This window comes from Olea europaea, chromosome 8 (genome assembly GCF_002742605.1).
Source record: "Olea europaea var. sylvestris chromosome 8, O_europaea_v1, whole genome shotgun sequence".
Classification (NCBI taxonomy): domain Eukaryota; kingdom Viridiplantae; phylum Streptophyta; class Magnoliopsida; order Lamiales; family Oleaceae; genus Olea; species Olea europaea.
In genome coordinates this window covers 19,744,169-19,770,254 of record NC_036244.1, presented here as the reverse complement: position 1 = coordinate 19,770,254, position 26,086 = coordinate 19,744,169, and the positions used below count along the sequence as shown (strand labels likewise).

The 26,086-nt window shown below is 33.0% G+C and overlaps 1 long non-coding RNA gene across 1 annotated transcript; it reads left to right on the top strand.

The window, feature by feature from the left end:
- Nucleotides 1-4,252: 4,252 nt before the first annotated feature.
- LOC111399123 lies at nt 4,253-7,595 on the top strand. The gene is made up of 4 exons (XR_002703564.1): nt 4,253-4,406; nt 6,125-6,193; nt 6,280-6,717; nt 7,122-7,595. It is a non-coding gene; the product is annotated as an uncharacterized LOC111399123 (long non-coding RNA).
- The last annotated feature ends 18,491 nt before the right edge of the window (nt 7,596-26,086 follow it).

Below are 26,086 nucleotides of genomic sequence, written 5' to 3'. Positions count from 1 at the left end.
TACCATTCTTAAAGAAAATATTGTTCCTGTTTTCAAAGAAAATATGGTTACGTTGCCAAAAGTAGGAAAATACTTTCCATGGTAAAAAAACTATTAATCTAACAGCATAAAAGTAAAAAATTGGGTGGAAATATGACATTTTTCATAAAAAATATTGATAATCAAACGCACTTTTATTTCATTACCGTCAAAATTTTATAACATTAGTATTTAATATTTATGTTTTATTAAGTTATTTAGAGCAAAATTTCCGTTGATAAAATAAATTTAAGAACATATTTATTTGTTAATATCATAAACTAGAATATATTTCGTAATGTTGAATTTTTTAATTGAGTTAATTCATTAAATGTGATATTTTGGGGACATATCAATATAAGCTTCTAGAATTTTTAAAGGGTGTGTACTTAATCGGGACTTTGAAAACTTTTATGGACTTTTCTTTTAAGTGGTGATTTATTTGGTGGACTTTTTATGGATTTATTTGAAATTAATGAAGTCTTTCGTAGAGTTTTATAGACTTTCATTTAAAGCTTTTTTAGACTTTTATCGAATTCAAATTTTTTTTGAAAACTTTCATTTAAATAGAATTTGCGTGGGTCTAGAACAACATTGTAAATTTCTCAAATACGAGATATTGATTCACACAAGTCCCCTCCGCCTAGAGATGAAAATTTTGCTACTAGACTTGAGCCGTCCATGATTCGGCTCTAAAAAAGTCCGAGCTGACTCAACTCGAGAACCAAGCCCCATTTTGAGGCATCAGTACGAGCCTGAGCTTGAGCCAGCTCGTATGGCTCGTCAGTTTTGGTTATTTTTAGCTAGTGACGAGCCAACCTAAAAAAATAAAAAATAAAAATAATTTGAAATGATGTAGCTGCCTTTTGAGGCAGCACAAGCCACTTGCACAAAAGCATCTACTTAGCTGCTCGTGTTAAAAAAAATAAAAACAAAATAAAACAAAACACGAATCGGCTTGGCTCAGCTTGATGAGGCTCGAGCCAAAAGTTCAAGTTCAGCTTAAGTTTTTTTGCTTGACTCAACTCAGCAAAAAAATTCTCGAACCATTTTTACTAAAGTCGAGCCCGAGCCCTGAGTTTCGGCTCCCAAACTGGCTCGATTCAACTCGTTGACACCCTTACTTCCACCTCCGTATGCAATTAAAATTATTTGTGAAAGAATATAAATTAAAATAGACTTAATTAAATAAATAATAATCAATATATAGTAAACAAGAAATTAGGGTCGGATAAAACTTACGAACCGATTTGAGCAGTTCTTCATAAGTTAAATATTCGGACGGGTATTTGAATCGAGAACCGATGAGTTCAATTCAGATCAAGAACCGAATAAACGAATAAGAAACGAATATTTCTAATTTTTTTAATTAATTTATTTTAAATAAGCCAAATTATTTTTTTCTAAATAAATTTTCTAACTAGTTAATTTAGCTCAAACCAAAAAATATAATTTTCCTATTTTTAATTTTTAGTTCAAAACCAACTTATTCAAATTGATCTAAATTTTATTCAAATCTGTTACTCTATCGTAGTACCGTTTCTAATGTTCTAGAGAAATCGAATTAGAGCTCAATAATGCATCTCTTAATTATTTTAACCTCGTTATCTTCCTCTTTCTGTGTCTTTAACAATTAAATTTATGAAGAACTCAGTAAAGAGAGATGCATAAGATATATAAAATTGAACTACGTTATTTCATAAGAGATAAGATTGAACATATCATTAGTTAAATTAATTTAGTTTTGTAAATATTAAAAATTTTAATTATAATACGAAACTTGGGAATTGAATCGAACCAATCACGAATAATTCCATAATTAAATTTAGACCCTACGGTTTCACTTACTAAATACTCGATAATTTTGGGTTCGGTTCGATTCTTGTTAGAACCGGATCATGTCCAACCCTACAAGAAATCAATATATTTAAATTTAATTATAAATTAGTTTTTTTATATAAAATCTTATAATTTGAAATTACAAATAGAAATTTTTCATAAAAAGAAATGATGAAGAACAAAAATAATTATAGGAATCTTTAATTATAAAATAGAAAATAGAGATTAAAAAAAAAAGGAAGAGGAGGAAGAGGAAGAAGAAGAAAGAGAAAAAATGAAAAGAAAAATAGATTAGTTAAAATTTAATTTTTTTCATAGAAAAAAGAGAGGAAAAAATAAGAGAGACACAGAGAGAAAAAATAAAAACAAATATAACTAATTGAATCAAATAATTTTTATTCATGTCTCTGATGTTCATAGAAGGGAAAAGAAGAAATATTGAAATAAACGAAAAATGCATATTAAATTTTTTTTTTTTGAAAGCCTCCCAAAATCTTGGGATGAATGATTGACAAATTTTGAAATTTTATTTTAATACTTTATGCTTAAAAATCAGTACCCTAAAGACTTTTATAAAAGTTTTTAGAAGTTATTAATAATTTGAATACTCCAAGATTTTTAGAAACTTCTAAAAAAATTTAATTGAATACATCGTGACTTCTAAAAACTTTTTAAATTCCAAAAAAATCTTTTAAAAGTTGCAACTAAATACACTCCTAAATTTCATTTGCAGTTACTTAGCTATATCTCTACAGTTGTAACTCAAGTAAATTTTATTAATGTGCATGTTCCCATTAAAATTTGTCAGCATAAGTTATAATTGATTGGAAATTCTATGTTTACTACAAAGGGTGTGAACTACTTTTGTTGTCACTTTGTATTTGACAAGAAATTCAAAGTATTCATCAATTCAGTTTCAACCCATCTATTGTCTTCTTCTGATTATGGACGCATAACAATTATATTTACGTAAGGCCGTTGTTGGCGTTATGTCATCAAATGCCATGCACTTGTGGTGCGTTTCAATTGACACGCATTGTTAGTCTTTTAACTTATTCCTTTAATTTTTTTATAGATGTTGAGACGGAGCTCCCATTTGGCCCCCATTTTTTCAAATTAAAATGGGTAGAATAATATATATATATATATATATATTTTTTTTTTGTTTGTTTTTTTTTTTGGGAAAAATGAGTGATTGAAAAAGAATGAAAAGTTTTCAATTTGTTTAAACCATGCATAGTAAATTTGTTTAAAGTGTTGCATCTGGGATGGAGTCGGTGAACAAATTACTTCAGTAGCAGCTTTAATATCAATTTTATACCCACTCAAAGCATTCATAACAATTGTAACATCCCTTGATGCTGGATCAAGCATCCAAAGCAAGACCGCCCTCTAAAATCATTTGGGGGTAACAATTATACACCTGACTATTCTATACACAAGTAAAAAATAGACTTCGTCAACTAAAATACGTCCAAAAGATTTTCAAATATTCCATTTACGATCAGATGCGTCAATCCTGCCAAGAAAAGATTGAAGATTATCATACAGAATGACAATACTATTGCTATATATCTTTAGTACCTTGACATCATGGCCAAGTTCTGAAGCTAGGCGTTTCCTAAGTTCTTCAGAATACATAGCTCTATACTCTTGTTCAATGAACGCGCTCTGTGTTGCATCTCGATGGGCATTGATATGAACCACCGTTGCAATATCACATCAAAAACCTTAAAACAAGAGTTTAGAGGCTTGCAGCAATCAAATGCAGGTCAGGATATACAATTTAAATCATAGACAATTCAGAAAACTGAAAGAAATCTGAGTAATGGAAGTTTATTGAGGAAATTCACATATAAATAGAGAAACGAAATCCAAAATATCATTAATCAAGAGTTATGTAAAAATTGTTCTTACAATGGTTAGTTTAAATTTATTCTTTTGTTAAGAAATTATGTCGCTTTGTAGAAAAGCAGAGAAAAATTGTGCTTTTATTTTGTAGAAAACTTATAGTGGTATCAAATTCTAAGATCGATTATCCAATTAATATATAACTCTTTTTCCATTCTCAGAAAAGCGCAGAAACTCACACAAACACGAGGTTGTCAATTCAAAATAAGAAAACAAACCTCTAAATTTTGAAATTAAGAAAACAATAACCAAAATTTTTTTACGTGATCACGAAAGAGAGAACAATTTCGTTTCGCGAACCATAACACACAAAAAAAGGAACTATAGGAAATTGAAGAAAACAAAATATTAAGAAAATACCTTAAAAGCTTTGCGAAGCTTCGTAGCATCATCACAAGCAGAGCCGATTTTAAGCCGGGCAAGTGAGGCCCTTGCCTCAGGCCCAAAAATTCAAGGGCCCATTTTTTTATTTATTAAATGCCTTGTCCTGGTTGCAAGAGGCGTGTGGCGAAGAAGAACACAAGAATGCCCAGAGAAATTGAGAAGTGAAAGGCAAAAGTAAAACTCACATTACCCAGTCGTCCGTCGTGCCACGCCATTGCTGCAGCTTGCCTGCCGATATAAAATTTGATTTCTATGTATTCCTTCTTCTCTTTTTTGCATTGAAAAATTTCTCAGATAGTGGATTGAATTATTCTGTCGTTATTTGGAATTTGGAAACAATTAACTCGGTCTCAACGATACACTGTTTGTGGCCTGTTCATAATTTGGTCTGTTACGAATTGCGATGTGATGATAGCTGGCTGGTGGTGTGGTGATTTTCCGATATGATTTGCTTTTACGTTGCTGTCCTTGTATTTGTGCTGGAATAAAAAACATGGTTCTGTCAGTGTTATGGGCTTTTTAACACGAAATTTGTGAAATAGGATTTTATTTTGATGCAACTGATTTTTTGTTTTGTATAATTGAATGATTAATTACAATGCCCTTTTCTTCCACTGGGTTGTTTCTAGATACGTGGATCGCTGTTAAGGGTAATATCCCTCTTAGATCATATATATGAAAATAATATTTTAAGATGTAATACTACTTAATAATAATGATACCAGGAACTTGTCAATGTTGATCTATATAGCATCATTTTTGAGATTCTTTCCTAATATATTGTTATTGTCATAAGATTTATTTGACATGATTCTGGAGAAATATGCATAAATAAGTGTATATTAGGAAGGATAAGCGAATGATAATATAGTGTAAAATAAGTGTTCTTGTTGTAGTTTCAACTTTCAAGTGGTGTGAAAGAAATATCTTTGACTAATAAATTTTGATAGTTCTCTTTGGTCATTGGCAACACAAATTTAGTTTTTTACCCTTTCATTATCAATCAACCCCATCAAATTTCTTGTTTTAGCTGTTAATTGGAAGGTTCTTTACCTATTCGTTTAATGATTCTTGAGTTTTTCTTTTATCGATTATGCAAGCATATTTTTTATGCAAAACGGGAGCTAATGGATTATCATTCTTTTTTGGAGTGTGAATATGACCCCTTAAACACTTCTGTGACTCTGTCAATTGGCCTCTATTCGTGATGATCAGCTGGAGATTGTTCGTCTGATATATTAGTACGGAGTTATTAATATTTTGAATCAATGTTGAAATTACAGTTCTTACGGAATCATCGGTAGATTTGTTATACTTCTCGTCAAGGTTTTTAGCTCATCCTTTCGCCATTGCATTTTAAATTCTTCCATTAATAGTTTTAATTGTTAATTATCCTATATGCGTCCTTTGAGGCTTTGTGCACATCAATGCAAGAAACTACTCAAAAATTATATGGTTCTATGGTACTTTTGTTACCATATCAATTCCAAGATGTATGTTTCCAGCCATAACTTTTACATTAAGCATTGATGAGGGAAATCTTCCTTCAAGAATAATTTTTATCCAAGTGTTGTTTTCATCGAAGTGGAAGTTTCTTTAGAGTTTTTTTGTGGTCAACCAACAATTATATTATGTAGGATCAGCCCAATAGGAGTTGAGATAGAATGTTCCCTTTTAGATATAGCCTATTATAAAGAGGATAGTAGTTAGTTATTATTATAATAGGATTTATGTTTCCTTTTATTTCCTTTTTAGGATTTTAGTTTACTTTCCATTTCGAATTTTAGTTCTGTTACCTTATATTTAAGGGAATTATTTCAATAACCAATTCTTTACAATAATCTTTATTTATTTATTTTTTAAACATATTTTCAAGGTTTTCATTTTTCAAATTTATTTTTGTTATAAAATTTTCAATTTTGCTTCCGCACCACTTTCTTTGAAGTCACTAAGAAAGTCTTGTGTGCTGCAGGCAGCAATGAAAGATAATTTGACAAAATCCAGTACTCATGTCACCAAAGGCAAATCAAAACTTAAAATGGTAATATTTATTTTTTCCCCGAGATTACACCTGAAGGAGTTGATTTTCCTTTTTCTACTGTCACTAAGAAGCCTTCTGTGTTGCAGGCAACGAAGAAAGATGATGTGACCAAAGCAAGAACTTGTGTCACCACAGGCATTTCAGTTGGCAAAAATCAATCTAATTCGTCTACTTTTAAGGGACAAAATGTTTTCTCTAAGGCCACTGGGGGAGGGAAAAGAATTTTCGGTGAATCCATCTTCACACGGCGTTCTAAAGAAAAGTTGTGAATCAAATATACCCGATTCAGAAGATGAGGTGATGCAACAACCGATAGAATTGTTAGGAGAGTTTCACAACCATGAACTTTGCTGCAAGAACCGAAAGAGAAGGATGGAAGAGAGTTTATTGATAATTAATTGTAGTAACAGATTAAATCCTCAATTTTATTTAGTTTTTGTTCTGTCTAGTCCACTAACTTCCACTTTCTGGTGTCAGATATTACTGATCGCGAGTCTCCATCTCCATCACCACCACAGTCAGTGGTAATATCTTCATCATGTTCATTTTTCTCTAATATTCTTGTAGTGCATGATTTTTAGTCACACAGTTTATTATATAGAATATTGAATACTACAGCTGACAAGACTTATTTATTTCGTTTTAATCTTTAATGTCGTTCAACATTTTTTTCTCCCAAATTACCTGCAAAAGCAAGAAATATTTTGGCCTTCACCATTTTTTTTTAAAAAGAACACGTTAGGTGTAACTTGTTAACTTTAGTGCATTTTTGGCACATAAATTAGACAAGATTGCATGCTTTTAACTTATCTTCATCGTTAATGATATCCATTCAACCTCCAAACAAGTAATGTTTTGTCTTATTACTACGCTATAATAGCATCTGATATAATGACTCTTAAAACTAACTCTTAATCATTCTGTGCAGATTTTGGAGCAAAAAGAGGAACTTAGAAAGCTGTACCAAGTCTTAAGAGGAGAGAAGAACGGCTTTGGCACCTGAATACCCAAATGACTTTCTGGTTAGTGCCATGTCTCCTGTTTTCATAACCGAGTCAAAGGGAGCAAGCACACTCTAGGAGGACCGTATTTGGGTTTGAAGCTGAGAGAGGTCTGATGAATCCTTGATCATCTCGCGATCTATGTATTTGGACTACATTGTGATGTTCTTCATTACTTTTGCAAAGACTGCTTATGATCCCTTGTGATTTTGTTCTCCTTTTAGATGAAGTTTGTCGTTTAGTCAAAACTATTTGACTAATAACCCTTAATTCTCTGTGTAAATGTTTTATCTAGTTTGACTTTACTACAAAAATCTGATGTATCATACGGGCAATCTCTGGCTGATGTTCATCAAGATCAGAGGCCGATTGACAAAGTCACATGAGTGTTTTGGAGGTCATGTTCACACTCCCAAAATGAATGATAATCTCTCAGGAAAATAAAAATCACCCGACTTTTTAGATAAAATCTAATTTTTCATATTTGTCGAAAGTTTTTTCTTTGTTTTTTTATTCATCTTTGACCAAGATCATAAATGATAAAAGAGAGATTATGATACCCATATCTATATCTATGTATTAGTTAGAGTTGCGCTGCGCTGGGCTGGTTTGGGTTGGACAAAATTTTTGAATCGAACTGGACAGAATCGAACAAAGCGATTATTCTTAAATATCTGAACGAGTGTCGGAAACGAGAATCAATAGGTTAGATTTGATTTTCGGTTCTAGATTAATAACCGAATAAGAATCAAATCTTCCTAATTCTTTTTAAATAAGTCAAATTATTTTATTTTTTTAAATGAATTTGTTAATTAGTTAATTTAACTTAAATCTAAAAATATGATTTTTCTAATCTTAATATTCTGTTCAAGTCAAACTTAATCAAATTGACCTAAATCTACCCAAATTAGTTGTTTTTATCATAGTGTCGTTTCTACCGTTCTGAATAAATCGAATTGAAGCACGACAACTCATATCTTAATTATTGTAAACTCGATACCTTCATTTTCATGTGATTTTAACAATCAAATTTATGAATAATTTAGCAAAGAGAGACGCAAAAGACATATAAGATAGAACTACGTTATTTTGTAGCCGTTAAGATTGAATACGTCATTAGTTGAATTAATGTAACCCACCCTAGTATTAGTAATTTAACAGACTAAAGTTATATTCAACTAATTAAAGAAGACAACTCCACATGGGTTATATTTATTATCAGATGCACATGCCTTTTGTTGGTCGGCAGTGGGTGGTTAATAGGTGGCTAGGGGCGATGAGTAGAGTTGATAGGCAGAGGCGAGCGCGAAATTTTATAGAGTCGTGAATGAAAGAGGCGTGAAAGATATGACTATGATTTATAAGGTCTCTTTTCCTTATACAATTTAAAAAAAAAAAAATAATAATAAATTAAAACGTGTCTATTTAAAATATGCAAACGAACAAATATTATAATATCTTAATTGAGACCCTGCGTATTACTTTAATTTACGCCGGCAACACTTCTAGGACAAAATTCAGAATAAATAAATACACTCTGGTCTTGACTTCTGATAAACAAAAAATGTACTTGAATTTTTTGCAATTATTCTTGTCAAATACATATTTTTAAATTGTAGACCAAATATTCAAAGGGTATATTGTGGACCGTGATACTTGTACGGGAGATTTCTCCCTATACAAGTGGAATTACCCATTATGCTTAGCCAATGTTTGTCATCTATTAAATAGATTTTATATTTATATTTTTATTTTTATTTATTTATTTTAAGAAAATGGGTTATGGAATAGCAATTTTTTTTATAGCTAAATTGTGATCAACTACTATACCTATGAATGCAAGACAAAAATTTGACTCAATTCAATTTAAGATTTTGATTAATGCAAATTTGATGAAAACATAATGATGAAATAAGTACTATCCCTTATATCAATCCCTTTAATCTCAAATTTTATAATTTGACAATATGATTCAATTATGAAAATCAATATTCCTAAATAGTTTAATAATCTCTCTCGAGTATAATTAAATCTACTTTTACATGTGAACAGACTATATTTCTATGACGGATGCGAATATACAAGGATACATTATGGATATGTGAATACTTAAAGATCACATAGAGTATAGTGGAACATTTTTTATCCCTAACGAATTCTACGATAATTGATATTATGTCTAACTTATTTTTAATCTTTTGAAAGTAAAGCAAATCACGAAACTCATACAACTATTGCGCATGTAATTATAAAGAAGAATAAACTCATGTCAATCATTTAATAATTGAAAACATGCTTTAAATATCAAGAATAAATAAAATCAAGAGTTAAATATTCATGATATAGATTCATCGTAATCTTAGCCCTAGATTACTTTAGTTTAACATATTGTGTAGAAGCAAACAAAAAAATAAAAATAAAATTGTTCATCACTTATAATTCTTGAATTTGATCTTTGATTTCTTGAATTCGATCTTTTACTGTTCGCCTCTTTTTGTAATCAATTGTCCCACCTTTACTTAGAGTTAATATGTTCTATTTATATGCTCAAAAGTCTCCAAGAAATCTTCAAAAACGTCTAGGAATTGTCCCAAGAAGAATGAGTCATTGTTGGAGAAGAATTTATAATGAAAAATGGATCCTTTCACCGATTGCCCCGGGCGGTCGCTCAGTAGAAAACCAAGCAATCGCCAAGGAAAATCAATTCGTCCATGCTTTCGAAATTTCAAGCGAGGCGATTGTCCGACAATTATTGCTGGGTGATTGCCCAGTTATGTCATATTTCAATTATTGCATTTTGGTCACCTTCTTCATTTTTTCCTTCATTTTGGCCATTTTCTTCAAATTATGCATATTTTGATCCTTCAACTTCTTCTCATGTGCACATTAGTCCCCAAACCTTCCATCTGATCATCAATTCTTCAATCCTTTTTTTCTTCTTCTTATGAATGGGTCCAAAACGTAAACAAGAAGAAATTAACATAAGTTAGGTAAAATTTAATAGTTTAACGATATAAAATTTGGTCCGGATAAGTGCACAAAATGCACATATCACTTCTCATAACCATGCTTGAATAGTTGAGCTGCCAAAAGCGACTTTGAGGTGTTTGCATCAAAGTTTTCTGCCATCGCAGCAATCTTCCCATATATAATATATTCAGCAAACTTGATCACATAAAGACTGCATGGTTGCATCATTGTGAAAAAAAATTAAGTTAGGTGTTACAAACTTAATGTGGGAAACAAGTTGAGCGTAGGATTGTCAACGTATGTGTAACTATAAAAAAATGGATATATCTCTATGTAACCTTACATTGAAATGAATATTGTAATAAACCAGTGATTGATTACGTACTCATCCCTTGTTTGTTAGACTCCTAAATATTAATACTAACCATCAAATATGGTAGAAAACATGCAAGGGCCTCCACAATGGTGATAATCATCCTGTCTCTCATTGTTAGCCCCCGTTTGGTCCCCATTTTGTGGAAATGAAAATGGCTGGAATCGTGTTTTTTTTTTTTTTTTGAAAAATGAGAAGATGAAAAAAGACAAAAATTTTTCGATTTACGTGTAATATTATTTTATAAAAAATTGTACGGTTGAAAATAGAAGAGAGAGAAATGAAATGTAGTGGAATTGAAATTAATGGGGGCTGATTGGCTTAAATTATATATGTAGAAAGATCTATCTTTGATGTTGAAGTGAGCAAGAATCCAATGTACTTGTCCATCATTATTGGAATGAGGACATGGTCGACGTCAGACCATCATGCGTTGCAGTGCATATAATGTCCGTTCACATCTTCCACCAGTGATTTGAAGTTTGATATTATACATACATCATGCGTTGCAGTGCATATAATGTCCGTTCACATCTTCCACCAGTGATTTGAAGTTTGATATTATACATACATCATCCATGCATGATTTGTATGTGGACCGAACCATAGAACCGAAGAAGGAATCGACCATTGTACATCTGTTCGATATCGGATTGTTGAATTTTAGCATTTCCACAAGTAATAGAAATACACATTTAAGTGCTGCAAGTGAGATGTCCAGAGAAGTTAAAATAAATTCGAAGCATATTAAGTGCTTCTTTGTGCTCCATTATTTGAGTATAATTATTATGAAATAGTGATTGATATTGAAATGTGTGGTTAAAAAAGAAAGAAATTTTTTTGATTTACGTGTAATATTATTTTAATGAAAAATGTGTGGTTGAAAATAAGTGCTGTAGAAAAAATAATGTAGTAAAATATGGAAAAAAAAAAGGATGACAAACAAAGCCTAAATTTAACTGAGCATAAAAAGAAATTCGAAACTTAATTGATTTATTAACTGAGCATAAACACATCACATGCTTACTGAGTCCCGGAGGAATACATTTTGTTGGTATAGCTCGTGCTACTTGGTGTCGGTAACGTAAAGTGTTAAATATTTGTTCAAAATCAATGGAATGATAATGAACTAATTGTTGGGCTCAATTGTGGAATTAGTAGAATCTAAACAAATTGAAAAATGAAAATTTTGATTTTTTGCATATGCGTACGCACATGCTTAATTTCATGCATACACGAGATGTGTTTTGACAAAATCAGAATTAAATTTTGCTTCTACTATGCGTACGCACGATTTATACTATGCGTATGCATAGTGTTAAAAAATAGCCGTTGGCTGATTTTTCAATTTGAAACTTTGGAGCCGTTTTAGATTAAAAGTTGTCACTTTTCATCTTGTTTTGACACCATTTCGTGATGTATTATTGAGACCTATAAATAGGTGATGAATGATCAATACAAACATTATTAGAATCATTGAAAATATCTTGAGATCCATAAATCATTCCATATTGAATCAAACTATTGATTTACATTCATATTCAAGATCTTCCTTTGTGTTCTTAAAGTTTTGGAGGATTGCACTTGTACTTTGGTGTTAAATCCTTTACAAGGCTTGATATAATCCTACAAACCGTTTACCAAAACTCTTAAGCATCTCATTCAATCGCGAGAGAGACAAATATAGTTTGAGGACAACAATTCCGTATTCAAGCCTCAAATTCGTTCTTGACGTATTTCGTGATTTCTATTCATTTTGTTTCTATAATTTTGTTGTTGTTTCTTCTCCAACCTCTTATTTTCCAACAATCTCAAACTATATTTTGCGATGGAGAATGATATAACTATGGCAACCATCAAACTCATGAATCAAGATTTGGTTAGATTGGATCGTTTAACGGGACTACTTTACGCGGTGGCAAGACAAGTTGAAATTCCTCCTAACGGCGTTGAAGATTTTTTATATTCTTGATCCAGATTTGGCGGCTTTGCTGGAACCAACGAATGGAGAATTCGAAGCAATCAAGACCGAAAGACAAAAACGCCAAGAAGATGAATTGATTTGTCGTGGCCACATCTTGAATGTATTATCGGATCGTTTGTATGATCTATACACCAATACAACTTCGGCGAAAGAAATCTGGGAAGCATTGGAAAGTAAGTACAAGGCGGAAGAAGAAGGTACAAAGAAATTTTTGATTTCTAAATATTTTGATTTTAAATTCTTAGAAAATATCTCTCTTCTTCCCCAAGTGCATGAGTTGCAAGTGATTGTCAACAAATTAAAGGCGTTGAAAATTGATATATAGGAGACCTTTCAAGTGAGGGCTATAATTGTCAAACTTCTGGAACTTGGAAAGGATACCGGAAGAAGATCATGCATAGTTCCAAAGATTATTCTTTGGAACAATTACAAAAGCGTCTTCGAATCGAAGAGGAGTCAAGAATACGTGATAAAATTAAAAATTCTCATGAGGGCTCTTCTAAAGCAAATGCTGTGGACAAAATAGAACCGTCGGCGAAATCCAACAAAAGGAAGCCTTCTAGGAACTTTAACAAATCTAAGAAGAAGACAAAAGGAGATTTTTTTGTGTGCGAAAAATCTGGTCACTATGCTAAGGATTGTAGGCACCGAAAACAAAACAACTTTGAGGCCAAAGTGAATTCCATCCAAGATGACAAAATTGTGGCTACCATAAGTGAAGTAAACGCAATCAAAGAAAATGTTCCCGAGTGGTGGTATGATACTTGTGCTACGGTACATGTATCATACGATAAATCTTTGTTCAAAACTTATCAAGAAGTGGATGGAAAATAAGAGATTCAAATGGGTAACGAGATGTGGTCCAAGGTGTTTGGAAAAGGAAGTGTAGACAGTATCTTCACTTCTGGGCAAATCGTTACTCTAACTATTGTACTACATGTTGCGGATATGAATAGGAATCTAGTTAGTGGCAATCTCTTGGAAAAACTGGATATCAAATGTGTTTATGAATTCGGCAAACTTGTACTATCCCTTAATGGGAATTTTTTTGGAAAATGCTATTCGTGTGAAGGAATGATCAAATTATGTACCGTTGAAAATGAAATGAATAAAAGTAATTTTGCTTATGTTGTGAATCTATTTTCATTATGGCATGCTAGATTAGGTCATGTTGGTAAAAATACAATGAAACGCATGAAAAAATATGACTTAATCTCATATGATGAAAATGTTGTACATAAATGTAAAATATGTGTAGAATCTAAAATGATTAAAAATCATATCAAAGTGTTAAGAGAACCTCTAGTATTTTAGAATTAATTCATACTCATATATGTGAACTTAATGGTATGTTAACTAGAGGTGGAAATAAATATTTCATAACTTTTATAGATGTCTTTTCTAGATATACATATGTTTATTTGATAAAACATAAAAGTGATGCCTCTGACATGTTTAAGACATACAAGAATGAGGTTAGAAATTATTTAGGAAAAAAATTAAAATTTTAAGGAGTGATAGAGATGGTGAATACTTTTCCAATGATTTTAATTTGTTTTGTGAACAACATGAAATTATTTATCAATATTCTGCACCTAGGACATCCAAACAAAACGGCTTAGCTGAAAGAAAAAATAGAACATTTGTAGAAATGATAAATGTCATGCTTATTCATGCTAAGTTGCCATTTAACTTGTGGGGTGAAATTTTATTAAGTGCATGTAGAATACTTAATAGGATTTCTTCAAAATATACTAAGGTTTCTCCTTATGAATTGTGGAAAGGAAGAAAACCAAACATTGGATACTTCAAAGTGTGAGAGTGTCTTGCCTATTGCAAGAACACGAATCTTAATAGGACCAAACTGGGTCCAAGAGGCATTAAATGTGCCTTTGTTGGATATGCAAACAATAGCAAATCTTATAGATTGCTGAGTTTGGAGTCCAATGTGATTATCGAATCCAACGATGTGGAGTTCTTTAAGGATTCGTTATCTTCGGATAATGAATTGAGGGAAAATCTTGAAAATCCCTAGCTCAAGTGGAACATATGATGAAATATCTTCTAAGGATGTTGATGTGTCTAGTGAACCATGAATAAGCAAGAGAACTCGAGTTGAGAAGTCTTTGAGATCGAATGAAATCGATTCTCAATTTATCTCCTTTTACTTAGTAGAGGGAAATGAGTTGAATGTTGTGAGAACAATTCCTTTTGTTCTACAAGTAGAAACCGATCCTAAGACTTATAAAGAAGCTATGGCTTCTTGTGATAGCACCTTTTGGAAAGATGCAATTAAGGATGAAATGGATTCGATAATATCCAATAATACTTAGGAACTTGTTGATTTACCACCGGGATCCAAGCCTATTGGATGCAAATGGGTATTTAGGAAAACATACAATGTTGATGGATCCTTAAATACCTTCAAGGCTAGATTAGTAGCCAAAGGATATCGACAAAAGGAAGGAATCAACTATTTTGATACTTATGCACCGGTAGCTAGAATAACATCGATTAGGATATTATTCGCTTTAGCTTCAATATATAACTTGCATGTTCATCAAATGGATGTCAAGACAGCATTCCTAAATGGAGATATCGATGAGGAGGTCTATATGGAACAACTCGAAGGGTTTGCCCTACCTGGAAATGAACATAAAGTGTGCAAGTTAGTGAAATCTTTATATGGTATGAAGTAAGCACCAAAGAAATGACATGAGCAGTTTGACTTAGCAATAATATTATTCGGGTTTAAACATAATAGCGTTGATAAATGTTTATATTCTAAAGTTTGTGATGATTATGTGACATTTATATACTTGTATGTTGACGACATGCTGATTATGAGTAATCACATGAACGGAATAGAAGAAACAAAAAAGTTTCTTTCTTCCACATTCAAGATGGAGGATCTTGAACAAGTGGATACCATTTTAGGTATCAAAGTCACAAAAATTAGTGGGGGTTACTATCTAAGTCAATCACATTATATTGAGAATGTGATATATAAGTTCAAACATTTGAACATAAGGGAATGTAGTACCCTGATTGATCCAAGTTCAAAACTAATAAAGAATGATGGAAGGACGATTGCTCAATTGGAATATGCAAGTACTATAGAGAGTCTTATGTACGTTGTTCAATGCATAAGACCTGATATAACTTATGTAATAAGTAAACTTAATAGGTTTACTAGTAATCCGAGTAATGATCATTGGAAGGCTATTGTAAGAGGTCTTGCATACTTAAAGAAAATCAAGAACTTGGGCCTACAATTTACTAAACTCCCGGTGATATTTTAAGGATTTACCGATGCTAGTTGGATATCTAGCATGGGTGAAAGTAAATCCACTTCGGGTTGGATATTCACTCTTAGAGGAGGTGCTGTTTCTTGAAAATCAAAGAAACAAACATGTATAACATACTCGACCATGGAATCTGAATTTGTAGATTTATCGGATACTGGGAAAGAGGCTGAGTGGTTTAAGGATCTCTTATATGAGATACCTTTGGGATCGAAGAATATCTCTTCAATACCTATCATGTGTGATAGTCAAGCCACGTTAGCAAAGACATATAACGAGGTATACAATGGAAAGTCTAGACACATGAGTCTGAGACATGACTACATAAGGAAATTAATCAAAGATGGAATAATTTTTCTAAATTATGTAAGGTCAATTGAGAATTTAGCGGATCCTTTAACTAAAGCACTAAATAAAGATTTACTGACATCTACTTCGATAGGATGGGGTTGAAACTTCTTAACTAAAAATGTTCACCAATTACGGTAGCCCTACCCATCATTACTCAAAAAGTAATCCATAGGTTCAAAGGGTAACAACAAGTAATTCGATATGTGGATGGTTGTAGCATTATTCAAATATGCAATAACCCTATCCTAATGAAAATAATGCTGGTTGTTATCGATGTGAGGGTTGAGCTTAAAGCTTTTAATGAAGTTCAGTGCTAAAACACAAGTACCTTTAAAAGTAACAAATGTACTGGAAGAACTTCTCCTAGACTAACTTCGCGGTAATGCCGCCTCAATAGAGAGTTGGAGTTCCTCTCTTAAAAGTTTGTCAAATAGGATGAGCGCAAGGCCATAAAAGCGCTAAGCGAGTTGAGGAACTTGAGAACACGTGATACTTATGTGTGTGTTCGGAAACCAGATCATCATTCGTGAGGGTATTTGATTTTTTATCGGGGCTGGTGTATTGCTAAATCATGGAAAATGTGCAGTAGAATGTTAAATTTAGTCTTAAGACACATCTATGTTCGACACATGCAAGTGTGAAAATAAGACTACGTATAGTGCAGTACCTTCATAAATGATGCATCTAGTTTAGTCGATGTCTCATCATTGTTGCCAGATAATTGACTACCATGCTATGAATTATTCTTGGCCCTAATCTGCTCCAAAATTATTTCATATTTTGCTTCCACAGACGTTCAAGGTGCAATTGTACGAAACAAGATTGAAGATTGATATGTAAGTGTGACAGCAAAAAATCGATTTGAAAAAAGTATCTTAACAATAGCGACCACATGCCTCCATCTGTTTTGCAATGTTGGGCGTCATACGCTTGGAGCATGGAATTAATGAAGGATTTGAAGAGATCGCATGGTAGTGATCTTTCACTTTGTGTACTGGATCATCGATAAGATTAGCACATGTAGTTATATAAATTCTACCATGATGCGCTCCATGTCCTCTAGACCCTGATGGTAATCTACCATTTTCTCCTTGTCTCTAGGTAGTAGGATCGAGATATCAACCTAAATTTGAAGCAAATGTACACATTTCAACACTGGAGCAATATTGCAAAATAAATCATTCTTAAAATGATGAGTATTTATGAAAATTTCGTATCTAAAGATAACAGGCAGAATGTTTATTAAGCTTCACACGTCATCCAGATTGAGTAATATTTTTTCCAGGTATGAAGAAGATATTCATGAATCATCGGTGCTCCAGCCTCCAGTTGATAACGAGGGAGCTGCGGTTGACTCTGTGTACATATTTTCCAGTTAATGAAGGGAATGATTCATATGTTCATATCTGAAAGGCAATAGGAAAGCCATGAAGTTTGTATGACGTTATATCCTTTGCATCACCAAGGTTTGGAGAAAGCTTGGCAAGCGCAAACTTCAGATGCATGTACGCATTTTGAAATAACTCATTCTCCAAGCAGAAGCAATTCATAAAAGGGAAATCTACCAGGTGCATTGTGTCATCGAATATCACTGTGGCTTGCGTGTTCACTACTAAAAAATAACTTTTCACCTACGGAAAATTACCAACGGATTTCCCGTTGATAATTAGAAACAGATTATCTGTTGATAAAAGTTATTCACTTTCAGCTATGATAATCATCAACAAATTTTTCGTTGGTAACGATAATATCTCTTTTAATTAGAAATGGATTATCAGTTGGAAAAAGTAATTCACTTTCAACTACGATAATCAATAACAAATTTTCCATTGGTAACTATGATATCTCTTTACCAACGAATATTTCGTACCTCATGTAATCATTTAACATTTTGGATCTTTCACCTACGGATATTCTATTGGTAATTAGAAACAGATTATCCGTTGATAAAAGTAATTTACTTATCCCACATCGAAAGTTCACAACAAAGTTTTCAGAGTTGCCCTGTATAAATTAATTGCGAGGTCCAATAAGTGGTTAAACAATATTTTGGCCTTTCAATTCAGTTGGTTGAAAGGTATAAAAAGTAGAATTTTCAAATAAAGAATAATAACAATAATAAAATTACACACACATATATATAACAAGTCTCACACCTATGCGGCTACTTACAATATTGATTTTTACCAATTGTAATGATAGACATTTACCAATGAAAAGTCGGTTGGTATTGGTTATGATTTTTACCAACGAAAATTTCGTTGGTAAAAGATTCACACTTTACCAATAGAAAATTCGTTGGTAAAATGTTTACTCTTTACCTACGGTAGGATCCGTTGGTAACTATCAGCAACCCTCAAATTAGCAACAGATTTGCAGTTGCAAATATTCAGTTGGTAAATAGTAATAACAACGGATATCGAGGTTTCTGGAATGAAAAATCCGTGCCTAAAGCCATATTTTTAGTAGTGGTTGGTGTACAGGGATGTGGATATTAGATAAAGAATACCCAATTCTCGATGTTTTTATCAGTAGTATTGTGTGGAGAGGTAAAATCTATCCAACGTCTTTCCTATACACTCTCTTGACGTGTCTGAAATACCTGTGTCTAATTTGACATTGACCAATTTTGAACATATTGGTGTCATCATCTCCATGGCACTTCAGATAAATGACATGACACACTTCCTCAACTGAGAACTTTAGATGTTTTCAGCCAACTTTGAACCACATTTCATCATGGATAGATTGTTGCACCTCCATGAGAACCATTTGATTTAATTTGGTGTTGTAAGTGGCAAAGCATGATTTATTGGTCTCTTTCCTATTTTGAGTGAGAAATTTTTGGTACCAAATAAAGTGGCTTATAAATTCTGCCAATTTTGGGAATGATTGCATAATTATTAGTATTAAATAAGGTAGACTCAATAATGGTAGAGCCTATAAATGGAACACGATTTTGGGTCCCTAATACCATTTATTCCATTCAGTTTTCTTACACCATTGTCGATCAAGGAATTGAAAGGGCATTGAAGTATTCCAATCCAAGACGTAAAGTTGCATTCTCGAACTGCACAGTTGACAACAATGGCTAGAGGTATATTTTCAGTCAATTTAATTTCCGCAATTGGTCTGCTATTTAAATTTTATATGGCAAGACTAGATCATAAGTATATAGTCTTACAGTTGGTATCAGAGTATCACTTTACCTCTGCCTGTTCATTTTGCTCTCTACAATTTTTTCAGAAATTTACTGTAATTTTTAGGGATTTCAAATTCTTATTTCATAGCTTTTAATGAAAAATAAGGTTAGGAATCATTAAGAAATTGGATTTCTAATATTTCTGGGATCTGATACGTAAATTTTGGTGTCTTGAATATGGAGAAACTACCGGGTTTCAATTTGGGTTGGAACTGGGTTAAATAGACCCGGCTAAAGGTTGAAGATGATCTGTAAGTAATTTTAAAAAAATAAACTGGCAAACTATCTTTTCAAACCTACAGCTGACCATTCTTTATTATCGTTGTAGAGGTTGAACCCCAACCTTGAGGGTCCCACCGCCCCACCCATAGAGCTTTGTGAGGGAGGTAAAGGTTAGAGAACAAGAGCTGCTTGTACACTGCGCTTATAAGGAGTCCAATTTCATATCTCAGAAATTGAACCCTCACACTGCGGCTGCCAACAAGGTTTGAGATAACCTCACTCATGTTCTTTACACTACTGGACTATGCTCGGGGGTAAAGACAGACCAAATTGGTTAGATATGTAGTGGGCCTTTCAATCTTGTCATTTACTAATTAAAGTATAAAATGATTTTTGTTTTGACCATTATTTTCAACATACGGGCCCACTTGCATGAGATAAAGTCTGTTGTTATTCTACAATTCTCACAAAGTAATGTTTTGGCAAGACAAAATCCACTCTACCAATTTATTATTACATGTGAATAAGTTAAAATTAACGGGAACTATTTAGTGGTTTTCCTCTTTTTTTTATATACTGAAATTATTTTATTTTGTTGTTTTATATGTATGACTTTTATTGGTTTGTTATACATGCAATATTAAGTCAAATAATTTAGTATATTAAAATTTAATTTTTGTGCTCATATTGCTTATGGATTTGTGCAATTTAGATGAGCATATTTTGTGAATCGTGTTTAATGTCGAGTTCTCCTTATAATTTTAATTAATTAGGGAGTAGCCACAGCATCCTTAATTATGCAGAATTATATTAAGTATAGGATCACAACATCTTGAGGAAAGACATTAATTGTGGTTGATCATATTTAATATAGTAAATTTTATTCCACATGAATTTTTATTATATTTGTATGATCAACTAGGATAAAATATTGAATTACTTTCTTAATTATCCACAGAAATTAAGAATTGAAACGTGATTTAATAGCTTTATCATAAAGTTTATACATGGATCTAATTGAGTACGACTTTAGCCCCACAGGCAAGTTCTATGTCACTATATTCATAATTTTGAAACATGATTTACATTGGTAGAACATGATATGTATTCATTTGTGTCAAATTTTATGCATGTTAAATTTTCTTACAGTCACGTAACCTACAAATTTATCTGATATTAATTGTGAAATTCCCGAACTGAAAGGGGACAACTATAAAGTGTGGAAAGAGAGAATTCTCCTTCATTTGGGCTGTATGGATATCGATTATGCTATAAGGAAAGACAAGCCGAATATTACTGCTACCAGCACTCCAGAAGAAAAGGCTCTTAATGAACAGTGGGAGCTGTCTAATCGCCTTAGTATAATGTTCATAAAGACCAAAATCTCTGCTGGTATTCGAAGCTCTGTCGATAAGCATGACAATGTCAAAGCATTATTGAAGGCTATTGATGAACAGTTTATAATTTTAGACAAAGCACCTACTAGCACCCTGATAATGAAATTTTCATCCTTAAGGCTTGACAGTGTAAGAGGTGTGCGTGAGCGCATCATGCAAATGAGGGACATTGCAGCTCAGCTGAAAACTTGGAGGTTGATATGTCTGATTCTTTCCTTGTGCACTATATATTGAATACTCTTCCACAACAATATGGACCGTTCAAAATCTCTTATAGCACGCATAAAGAAAAATGGTCAATCAATGAACTTCTGATCATGTGTGTTCAAGAGGAAGGAAGGTTGGCTATGGAAATGGGCGAGAGTGCACTGTTGGCAACACGTGAGAAGGATCGGAACCAAGGAAGGAATCATAACCAAGCCAAGCAAAAGGGGAAGGTAAAATACCATCCCAAGGTAATATCAAAAAGGAAAGTAAGTACTTATTTTGTAAAAGAAGGGGCACATGAAGAAAGATTGCACCAAATTTCAGAAATGGCTTGAGATAAAAGGTAATTCAGTCTCTCTTGTTTGTTATGAATCTAATATGGTTGATGTTAATCCTAATACATGGTGGGTTGATTCTGGTGTTACAATTCATATTTCAAATACCTTACAGCGTATGCGAAACCTAAGGAAGCTGGTGGAAAGTGAACAAAGCATCATATCAGGAAATAAGATGGGTTCACATGTGGAGGCTATTGGAACATGCAATTTAGTTTTAAGTAATAGCTATGTTTTAGAATGGAAAAGACCTTTTATGTTCCAAGTTTTTCTAGAAATTTAATTTCGATTTCAAGACTTGTACCTTTGGGACATTCCTTTAATTTTTCAGACACATCTTTAAGTTTATTTTACAAATCTGATCTTATTGGGAATGGTAATTTGTCTAATGGTCTTTTCTCTATTAATTTACAACATAGTACTGATAATGATGTTATGCATGTTCACACTGGTATGAAACGATGTGTTACGAATGAAGATTCCTCTATATTTTGGCACCGAAGATTGGGACATATCTCCATAAAAAAGATTAAGAGATTGGTAAATGATGGGGTATTTAGTACTTTGAATTTTACCGATTTCGGCACTTGTGTGGACTGCATTAAGGGAAAGCAGACTAACAAGTCTAAGAAAGGTGCTAAGAGGAGTACATAATGTTAGAAATCATACATTCAGCTATTTGTAGTCCAGACATGGACTCGTATGGTCCAAAATACTTCATCTCTTTCATTGATGATTATTCACGATACATGTATATCTACTTGCTTCATAACAAGAACGAATCACTAGACGCCTTTAAGGTTTTTAAGGCCGTAGTAGAGAAAAAATGTGGAAAATTAAGATCGCGAGAACAGATAGAGGTGGAGAATATTATGGTAGATACACTGAGGATGGACAAGCAACTGATCCATTTGCGAAGTTTCTTTAAGAGAATGAGATAGTTGCCCAATACACCATGCCTGATTCTGAAAGAAGAAATCGAACGTTATTGGACATGGTACAGAGTATGCTTAGCAGCTCCAAGCTTCCTAGATCCTTGTGGACGGAAGCTCTTAAAACGGTAGTGTATATATTAAAGAACACCATTTGAATTATGAAAAGGTTGGAAACCGAGTTTGCGGCATATGCGCGTTTGGGGATGCCCGTCTGAAGTAAGAGTTTATAACCCACAAGAGAAGAAACTAGACCCAAGGACTATTAGTGGGTATTTCATTGGATATGTTGAAAGGTCAAAAGGGTACAGATTCTATTGTCCATCTCATAGCATTAGAATTGTGGAGTCAAGAAATGTGAAGTTTCTTGAGAATGACTTGATTAGTGGGAGCGATCGATTCCCGGACATTTTGTCTGAAAGGAATCATATTGATGCTCAACCTTCCACTTCAAATGACAGAATGATTATCGTTCGCAACACCTCTCAAGTTCAAACAGGTGTTGGATAACCAATCATTGAAGTTCCACAAGTTGCTGATGACAATCCAGTAGATCAAGATGTTCAAGAATTGCTTGAAATTATTGAACAACCGGTTGAACAACATGATCCTCAGGAAAATGTTGATACAACATTAAGGAGATCTACTAGAGTAAGGAAATCAGCGATAACTAGTGATTATATTGTATATCTGCAAGAATTAGACTATAATATCAGAGCTGAGAATTATCCTGAAACGTTTTCACAAGCCATGAATTGTAAAGAATCAAATTTATGGTACAATGCAATGAAAAATGAGATTGATTCTATGGCATCCAATGGAGTCTGGGATCTTGTCGAGTTTCCTGATGGTGAAAGGGCCATTGGATGTATATGGGTCTTTAAGACAAAGAAGGACTCATTACACAACATTGAAAGATATAAAGAAAGACTCATAGCCAAGGGATTTACTCAAAAGGAAGGAATCGACTATAAGGAGACATTTTCTCCCGTATCTAAGAAAGATTCTTTATTTATCATTATGTGATTGGTTGCACATTTTGATTTAGAGTTGCAACAAATGGATGTGAATATGGCCTTTCTCAATGGAGACCTAGAGAAAGAGGTGTCTATGAAACAACCTGGAGGATTCTCCTCTAGTAGTGGTGAGCATTTGGTGTGCAAACTTAAGAAATCCATATATGGATTGAAACAAGCCTCCCTAATGGTATTTAAAATTTTATGATGTTAACTCTTCATTTGGCTTCGTAGAGAACATTATGGATCAATGTATATATCAGAATGTCAGTGGGAGTAAAATTTATTTTCTTATTCTATATGTGGATGATATTTTACTTGCAGCCAATGATAGGGGTTTGCTATATGAGGTGAAACAATTTCTCTCTAAAAACTTTGACATAAAAGATATGGGTGATGCATCTTACATCATTGGCATAAAAATCTATAGGGACAAACCACGAGGTATTTTGGGTCTGTCACAAGAAACCTATATCAATAAGATTTTAGAGAGATTTCACATGAAAGATAGTTCATCAAGTATAGCTCCCATTGTGAAGGGTGATAGATTCAATTTGAACCAGTGCCCCAAAAATGATTTTGAAAGGGATCAAATGAACATTCCATATGCTTTCTGCTGTTGGAAGCCTAGTGTATGCGTTGGTCTGCACAAGGCCTGACATTGGATTTGCTCTTGGGATGTTGGAAAGATATTAGAGTAATCCGGGTATGGACCATTGGAGAGCTGTAAAGAAAGTAATGAGGTACCTTCAAGGGACGAAAGATTACATGCTTATGTATAGACGAACTAATAATTTGGAAGTGACTGGTTATTCAGATCCGGACTTTGCTGGCTGTGTTGATTCACGAAAATCAACATCTTGATATATTTTCATGCTCGCTGGTGGAGTTGTATCTTGGAGAAGTGCAAAGTAAACCTTAAATACTACTTTCACTGTGGAGGCTGAGTTCGTATCTTGTTTTGAGGCAACCTCGCATGGTGTATGGTTGAAGAGTTTTATTTCTGGACTTAGAATTGTGGATTCAATTTCTAAGCCATTGAGGTTATTTTGTGATAATTCAGTTGCAGTTTTTATGGCAAAAAATAACAAAAGTGGCAGTTGAAGTAAACACATCGACATCAAGTACTTAACCATAAGAGAACGTGTTAAAGACAAAACAGTGGTCATTGAACACATTAACACTGAATTAATGATTGCCGATCCTTTGACAAAAGTCATGTCACCATTCAAGTTCAAGGATCCTGTAGACAGAATGGGACTTGGTTCCTTAAAATGATTTTGTAGTATGTACCAATGTCATTAGTAATAAAACTCTATTTTCAGTTGTGATAATTTCTCATTTCTATTGTGTACACATTCATTGGTTGGAGAAATATCATTAATGTTTGGACCTTGAATAAACATAAGGTTTATTCATTAAGCAATATGGTCTTATGTTAAGATACGTAATACATTGTAATGCATGAAAAATAATACTCGTTCTAAGAGGACCTATCGCTATGATTCATGTATCAGTTTCTTACTATAGGAAATGATAGAATCTTTGGGCCAACTGGGAGAATATTGGTTTCTTTCCTATTTTGAGTGAGTTGGTATCGTGAGAAATTTTTCCTACCAAATAAAGTGGCCCATAAATTCTGCCAATTTTGTGAATGATTGCATAATTATTGGTATTGAATAAGGTAGCCTCAATGATGGTAGAGCCTATATATGGAACACAGTTTTGGGTCCATAATCCCATCTATTCCATTCAGTTTTCTTACATCATTGTCAAGGAATTGAAAAGGCGTTAGAAGCATTCCAATCCAAGACGTAAAGTTGCATTCTCGGACTGCACAGTTGACAACAATGGTTGGAGGTATATTTTCGGTCCATTTAATTTCCGCAATTGGTCTATGTGCTATTTAAATTTTATATGGCATGACTAGATCGTAAGTATATTGTCTAACATGATTGACTAAACAACTTCTTGTACGATGCATTCAGCTTACAGTTCAATTTTTCGACGTCCCCATTTGCAGAAAATGTTGAGGCTTGCAGTGAATCTGTCCTCGGAGGGATGTAGAATTCAGAACCTAGTTCCATACACCTGACCAAAAAAAAAAAAAAAACTCTGCATCCAACATAATTATTTGGTGAAGGATAAAAATACGCAGTGATGTGTGTAAAAGCATTACTTAACCTAACCATTATGCATATCAAATGTGAGATTTTCCCCAGATAGTGAGAGACTTCGTATCAATTTATGGAAAATGTATACACGAACCAATATGTTGGTGAACGTGTTATTTATAGTTCCAGTAAATGGGGAAAAAAAATAAGATGACAATATAGGGATGTGTGGAAAAGAGTAACATTATCTAACTACGTAGCATATCAATGTGAGATTATTTCAGGATGTGAGATTGAAAATGTTTTATAAATATCAATTTATGGAAATGTATACACAAACCAAAAATATTAGACTTGCAAAATAACAGTGCTAGAAATCAGACCCTATATTCCTGGATTATATCATACTCATGAATGAATACCATTGTTCATTATAAAAGGGATTATGGAGTCATAACGAAACAATATCAAACAATACTACGAA